The following is a 7,547-nucleotide window of genomic DNA, read 5'->3' as shown; positions in this document are numbered from 1 at the left end:
ACTTGTACATGTACCCCCTGAACCTAAAAGTTGGAAAGAAAAAAAATTAAGTCCGTGTGTGGATAAGCCTCCTTCAGTTCAGTTCCTGGAATATACTCCTTTGAGTATGAGTCCTTTCAATCCACAATATTGTGAACTAACTTCAATCTATAGTTCCTTGACACACCCACAGCCAATAGTGGAACAGGTATAGAATAATAAGCATTCAGATTCAAAAGGTTTATGGGTAAAACAGTTGAAGGAAATTGCTAATCCATAACAATTCTGAAATCTGGCTAGGCGCACATAACCAGCTCCTTGATAAGAGTTCCTTGGAAATGATTTTCTATGGCTCTTGCCCTGCCATCTATCTTTTGGTTCTGCATCCCGCTGAGTTTTTCTTTTCTTCATAAAAAGTAGCCCATGTTTACAACTGAGTACTACTCTCATACTTGTAGATATTTGAGAATCCAAAGGTCCTTTTTCACTTTATAGTGTTTCTGCCCTGTAAGCTCAAGCTTGTAGTACATCAAGTAGTACGATTCTCTTGAAAACTCTGTGTATCCTGTGAATTTTATCAGGGTTCATTAAATGAAACAAAAGACACACCACAGACCCTTCTCTTAATTGTGCTCCCTAAGAGGCTGCTGTGGAAAAATGACAGATTCCTAGAAGCCCTGCTGTTTCACAGAAAGAATAAATGTTGGCTTCATCTTTTCCCTAAGTCTGCATTTTCATGACAGCACCATTGATTTGTTCCCTACCCCCACTCCAGGCCCTTTGTAACTTTGAAAGCATTCCCAATTGCTGAGAGAGATGTATTAAAGTTCTCAACTATAATGAATTTCCTGTTTCTCCTTCCCCTTCTGATAGCTTTTGCTTCATGTATTTTGAAACTCTGATATATGTGGCATAGCATTTACGATTATTATGTTTGTTTTCTCAGTGAATTGATCTTTTTATAATTTTTTTTTGAGGACTCACTGCAATCTCTGCCCCCTGGGTTCAAGCCATTCTACTACCGCAGCCTCCCTAGTAACTGGGATTATAAGCGTGTGCTACCATGCCTGGCTAATTTTTGTATTTTTAGTAGAGACAGGGTTTTGCCATGTTGACCAGGCTGGTCTCAAACTCCTGACCTCGAGTGATTCGCCCACCTCAGCTTCCCAAAGTGTGGGAATTACAGGCATGAGCCACTGCACCAGGCCCTTTTTATAATTTTGTATAATTTTATAATCTGTTCTGATTTTCTTTGAAACTGATATTAGTAATGCCACTCTTATGGTTAGTGTTTTCATGGTGTATCTTTTTTTCCTATTCTCTTTTAACTTACCTTTATCATATTTGAAATTAATTTCTTTTTTTAATTTTTAATTTTTATTTTAAAGACAGGGTCTTAGAGGTAGCAAACCACATTGCCATGTGTGTACCTATGCAACAGTCCTTCATGATCTGCACATGTACACTAGAACCAAAAGTACAATTAAAAAAAAAAAAAGAGTCTTAGTCTGTGGCCCCAGCTGGAGTTAGTGACATGATACTAGCTCACTGCAGCCTTGAGCTCTAATGAGGGCTCAAGCAGTCCTTCCATCTCAGCCTGTTGCATAGCCAGGACTATGTACATGTGCCACCACACCCAGCTAATTATTTTATTTTTTGTAGAGATAGAGTCTTGCTGTGATCCAAGCTGGTCTTGAATTCCTCCTATCTTGGCCTTTCAAAGTGCTGGGAATACAGGTGTGACCTGCTATCCCTGGCCAAGATCTTTTAAAATTGTGTCTATTTTGAGATCGCTGAGCCTCCTGAATCTGCATGTTCAATTGCTAGACTTGGGATGTTTTCATCTATTATTTCATTAAAGAGGATTTCCAACTCTTTTGTTTTCTCTTCACCTCCTGGAACATCTAAAATTCTAATATTTGTTCTCGTGATGATGTCCCAATATGTCATGTAGGTTTTCTTCATTAAATTTTTTTTTTTTTTTTTTGTCTGACAAGGTAATTTCAAAAGACTTGTCTTCAAGTTCTGAGATGCTTTCTTCTGGTTGATCTAGTATATTGTTGAAGCTTTTGAATGTATTTTATATTGTATTCAATAAATTCTTCAGCTCCAGAATTTTTTAAAAATAATATCTATTTGGTAAATATCTCATTAATATCCTGAATTTTTTTCTAATTCCTTTGTTTTGTTTTCATTATTCTCTTGTATCCCACTGAGCTTCTTTAAAATCAGTATATTTGGTTAGGTAGAGTGGCACACGCCTGTAATTCCAGTATTTTGGGAGGCTGAGGGGAGAGAATCACTTGAGCCCAGGAATTCAAGACCAGCCTGGGCAACATAAGGAGAACCTCGTCTCTAATTTAAAAAAAAAAAAAAAAAAGTAGAGTGTGGTGATGTGAGCCTGTAGTCCCAGCTATTCTGGAGGCTCAGGTAGGAGGACCACTTGAGGCTGGGAGTTTGAAGCTGCACTGAACCATGATTGCCTGGGTGACAGAGCGAGACCCCATTACAAAATAAATAAAAGTAAGATAAATGTTTTGAATTATTTTTTCAGATTTTAAAAATTTCTTTTGGGTTGGGATCTTTTGTCAGAGGATTAATGTGTTCCTTGGTTATGTCATATTTCCTTGCCTTTTTTATGTTTCTTGTGTTCTTACATTGATATCTTCACATCTGGTGTAATAGTCACCAATGTGTTGAATTGCTTTCATAAGGGAGGAATTTTTCTTGAAGATGTATCTGTGGTGTTGGTTAGATAGGCACTTTGGCTTTGATTCTAGATGGATGAAGTAGTGTAGTCTCTGTATGATTGCTTCAACTACAAACAGTATCAGTGGTTTCTGTGACTTCCTCAGTGGCTTAGGGTACTGTTGTCAGTGTAGGCTGTGGTGAAGTTTTACTTGGGACTGGGATGCCAGCCACATGGACCAGTCTTCAGGCCCCAGTGTTGGCAGCAGTGGGCTGAGCATGCCTATCTTTTGGTCCCAGAGTAGCATATGCTGGCACTGGTGTTAGAGGGGTCTAGGCAGATTGTTTCTTTTTTGTATTTAGACAAGGTTTCAGTCTGATGCAAGCTGGAGTACAGTGATGCCATGATGGCTCACTGCAGCCTCAACTTCCCAGGCTCAAATAGTCCTCTCACCTCAGCCTCCTGAATAGCTAGCGCTACGGGTGTGAGCCATCACACCCAGCTAATTAAAAACTTTGTGGTCGGGCACGGTGGCTCATGCCTGTAATCCCAGCACTTTGGGAGGCTGAGGTGGGCAAATCACCTGAGGTTGGGAGTTGAAGGCCAGCCCGACCAACATGGTGAAACCTCATCTCTACTAAATATACAAAATTAGCCAGGTGTGGTGGCACATGCCTGTAATCCAAGCTACTCTGGAGGCTGAGACAGGGGAATTGCTTGAGCCCCGGAGGCAGAGGTTGTGGTGAGCTGAGATGGAGCCATTGCATTACAGCCTGGGCAATAAGAGTGAAACTCTGTCTCAAAAAACAAATTCTTTTCATACAGATGGGGTCTTGTCATGTTGCCTATGCTGGTCTTGAATTCCCGGGCTCAAGTACTCCTCTCACGTCAGTCTCCCAAAGTGTTGGGATTACAGGTGTGAGCCACTGTGGCCAATTCTTGGGCCTCCAGGTGGCTTGCTTGAGTGCAAGGAGTGGGAACAATTGGCTGGGTGGTTAGGTGACCCCTAACCCCCTGTGCAGCTAAATTGTGTGGCCTATGCCACTAGCAGTGGTAGGACAACCTTCTGGAACCTATGCAGTCCATGCTGGTGTTGGTAGTGGCTGCAATGGGCTGGGCAGACAAGTCCCCAAGTCTGCAGGTGGTTCGTGCTGGTGGGTGCCAGCTGTAGTGGTAGTGGCAGGTTGGGTGGGCCTGACCTCAGACCCTGGGAGGAGTGTTCAGGTGCCAACAGTTGTGAACTGGGCTGGGCAATTCCCACACCCCTGGATGGCATTCTCAGGCCAGGGGAACTGTCCTTGAGCCATCTCGTGGTGCCTGCTGACAGGTGCTGACTATGGTAGGCAGGGGTGAGTTTATCCCCATGCCACCAGTGGAATGCATGGGTCAGGGCAGGGGGAGTAGCAGCTGTGCTATAGCTGTGCTACTGGGGATGTCACAGTTGCTTTCAAGTGGGAGCAGCCATAGTCAGGCACCTGGAGGGAATGTGTTTTGCTCACCTCTTGGTCCTGCAGAAGCCTACAGTGGTGACCAATGCAGGCAGTGGATTTGTCCTCAGCACTCATGAAAATGTGCAGCCACTGCTCTGCTTGTGGGGAGTGCAGTCACTGCTAGTGGCTCCTGCCTCATCCCTGCTGGGGCAGCTATGGGTGGCAAATGTAATGGGGCTCCAGGGATGTGAAGATGCAGGGCCTGTTGGGCCCCAGGGCAAGATGCATTCTGGTGGGGATTGGGCTCTCAAAATGGTACCATGCTATGGCTACTTAGGACTCAAGGGTTTGTGGGACCCAGCATATACACTTCCTCTCTGGAACAATGCCCTTGTGCAGTCTTCAGGCAGCTACCTATGTTAGTCTCAGGGCTCATGAGGGTAGAGGGCTCTCCCTTGGTTAAGATTAGCCATTGATGGGAATGTGGACCACTAGGGGTCTCTCACTTACCTTTTCCCTGCATTAGAGAGCCTCTCCAGGCTCCCATACTATCCTGGCCAAGCAGACTACCTCTCCTTTCAGTTTTTCCCACTACTTCTCTGTTGCATTCCATTGTTCTCCCTCAGATGATCTATTCAAAGTGTGATTTTCTATATGCTAATTTGGTTCCTTTATGTGGAAGAGGCTAGTACTAGATGGATCTAGTCAGCCTCCTTGAAGCCCTTGAAAAGTAGATTACTCTGGCTAGGCATGGTGGCTCACGCCTGTGATCCCAACACGTTGGGGGGCCGAGGCTGGAGGATCACCTGAGGTCAGGAGTTTGAGACCAGCCTGGCAAACATGGCAAAACACTGTTGTCTACAAAAAATACAAAAATTAGCCAGGAGTGGTGGCGGGAGCCAGTAATCCCAGCTACTTGGGAGACTGAGGCAGGAGAAACACTTGAACCCAGGAGGCAGAGGTTTTAATGAGCTGAGATTGCACTACTGTACTCCAGCCTGGGAGACAGAGTGAGACTCCATCTGAAAAAAGAGTAGATTACTCTGGTTTCCAAATTTTTCAAGAGTTGATTCTGTCAGTTTTTGTTTGTTTGTTCATTGCTTTTGTGAAGGGATGAGTTGTTGGTTTCCTCCCCTGCCATTTTCTTATTTATACTATTTATACTATTTTTGGGTGTATCACTTGTATCCATTTTTTTTTAGCAGTTACTCTAGGCTAAGCTTGTCTGACCTTTGAATGCAGCCCAACACAAATTTGTGAACTTTCTTAAGACATTATAAGATTTTTTTTGTGATTTTTTAAAGCTCATCAGCCATTATTATTGTTAGTGTATTTCATGTGTGTGGCCCAAGACAATTATCCTTCCAGTGTGGCCCAGGAATGCCAAAATATTGGACACTTTTGCTAGGCATTACATTATGTATACATAACTTACAAAGCCTACTGGTTTGACATTTTTCCAGTTTGAATTAAATATAGAAACCTTCCCTTCCTTTACCCATCCCAAATTATAATCAAATTAAATATTTCTTTTCTATGCACTGAAAACCACCTAAGAATGATACGATTTTTGCTTCAATTGTCAAACATAATTTAGTCAACTCAAGATAAGGAAGTTCATTGTTTTACCCATGATTTTGCTGTGTTCCTTCTGCAGTCCTAACTTTCCAAGATTCTTTGTTTAATATTTAATTTCTGTTCTCAGATTTTCTTTAGCCTCTCTTTTTTCTTCCTCTTCCTCTTCCCCTTCCCCTCCATCTTCCCTTCCCCTTCCTCCTCCTCTTCTTCTTCCTTCTTTCTTTCTTCTCTCTTTTTTTTTTTTTTTTGATAGTCTCTCTCTGTCACCCAGGGTGGAGTGCAGTGGCATGATCTCAGCTCACTGCAACCTCTGCATCAAGGGTTCAAGTGATTCTCCTGCCTCAGCCTCCCAAGTAGCTAGGACTACAGGTGTGTACCACCATGCCCAGCTAATTTTTGTATTTTTAGTAGACACAGGGGTTTCACCATGTTGGCCAGCCTGGTCTTGAACTCCTGACCATAAGTGATCCACCCACCTCGGCCCCCAAAGTTCTGGGATTAAAGGCATGAGCCACCGCACCCACCTAGCCTTTCTTTTAGGGTAGGTCTGATGGCAACAAATTCTCCCAGCTTTGTTTCATCTAAGAATGTTCATGATTTCTCCTTCTTTCCTGAACGATATTTTCATTAGGTATAAAAGTCCAGGTTCTCCATTCCATTGATACCATACTTGCCAGGAGGGGCTCATTACTGCCTGATGACGATGAAAGACCCTGGTTTCACATTGGCCTTTTTCTGAGACCACTTGGTCAGGAAGTTTGGACATCTTGTTATTGCCTCTAGAGGTAAAAGTCTAGACTCTCCACTTGGCCTTTGATGTCAGGGGTGGTGGTGGGGCCACAGATTTTTCTGTGGCATTTAGCTAGAGTAAAGGGATTATTTAAAAGTGTCCTGTCTTGGCTGGCACAGTGACTCACACCTGTAATCCCAGCACTTTGGGAGGCCAAGGTGGGGGTATCACTGGAGGCTGGGAGTTCGAGACCAGCCCCCAATATGGCAAAACCCCGTCTCTGCTAAAAATACAAAAATTAGCCAAGCATGGTGGCAGCACCTGTAAACTCAGCTACTCAGGAGACTGAGGCAAGAGAATTGCTTGAGCCCAGGAGTCAGAGGTCTCAGTGAGCCAAGATCACATGACTATACTCCAGCCTGTGTGACAGAGGAAGACTCCATCTCAAAAAATAAATAAAATAAAAAGTTTCCTGTCTTGCTAGACTCCCTTTCCTGTTTCTTTAGCTATAGAGAGTAGGCTTTTCTTTAGACTTTTTTTTTCTGTCTCTGATTATTGGCATTTCAGAGTTGCCAGCTTCTTTAGCTTCAAGTCTGGGATATAAATAAAACCCATGGAACTCACCACTGTGTCATTCCTAGGGTCCTGTGGTCTCTAGCCAGTCTGTTCTCTTCACCTTTCATGGTCATCTTGTGTTTGTTTTATATATAGCATTCAGGGTTTTGAATTGTACTTGGTGGGAGGAACAAGGAAAAGGACATCTCTTCCATTTTCCCAGAAATGGAAGTCCCTCTGTTAGATTTTGTTTCCACAAGGATATTTAAGTAATTTTTGTAATCTCTAGTTGATTTTGTTTAGAGATTTGCTATTTCCTATCATATCGTTTTGAGGATGCTATTCATACTTAATAGTCATGCTTAAACAAAACTCCTGTTTTGTTTATTCTACTACTGCCTTTGTAGTATTTCCTGTTGGTTCAGCATTGTTTCTCTATTATATGGGAATCAGCTTTTTTGGAAATGTTTGGTAATTTGCATGTGTGTTCAGTTTGACAGTGGAGAGTACTTTGGATCTAGTCTGCTTAGGTGCAGGAATAGGATGTGCTGCTCTGATGTGCACTCTGACTTGTTTTTAGAGAGAC

This window comes from Aotus nancymaae, unplaced genomic scaffold (assembly GCF_030222135.1).
Source record: "Aotus nancymaae isolate 86718 unplaced genomic scaffold, 86718_ANA_hifiasm-v0.15.2.pri h1tg000028l, whole genome shotgun sequence".
NCBI lineage: Eukaryota > Metazoa > Chordata > Mammalia > Primates > Aotidae > Aotus > Aotus nancymaae.
This window is presented reverse-complemented; position numbering follows the sequence as displayed.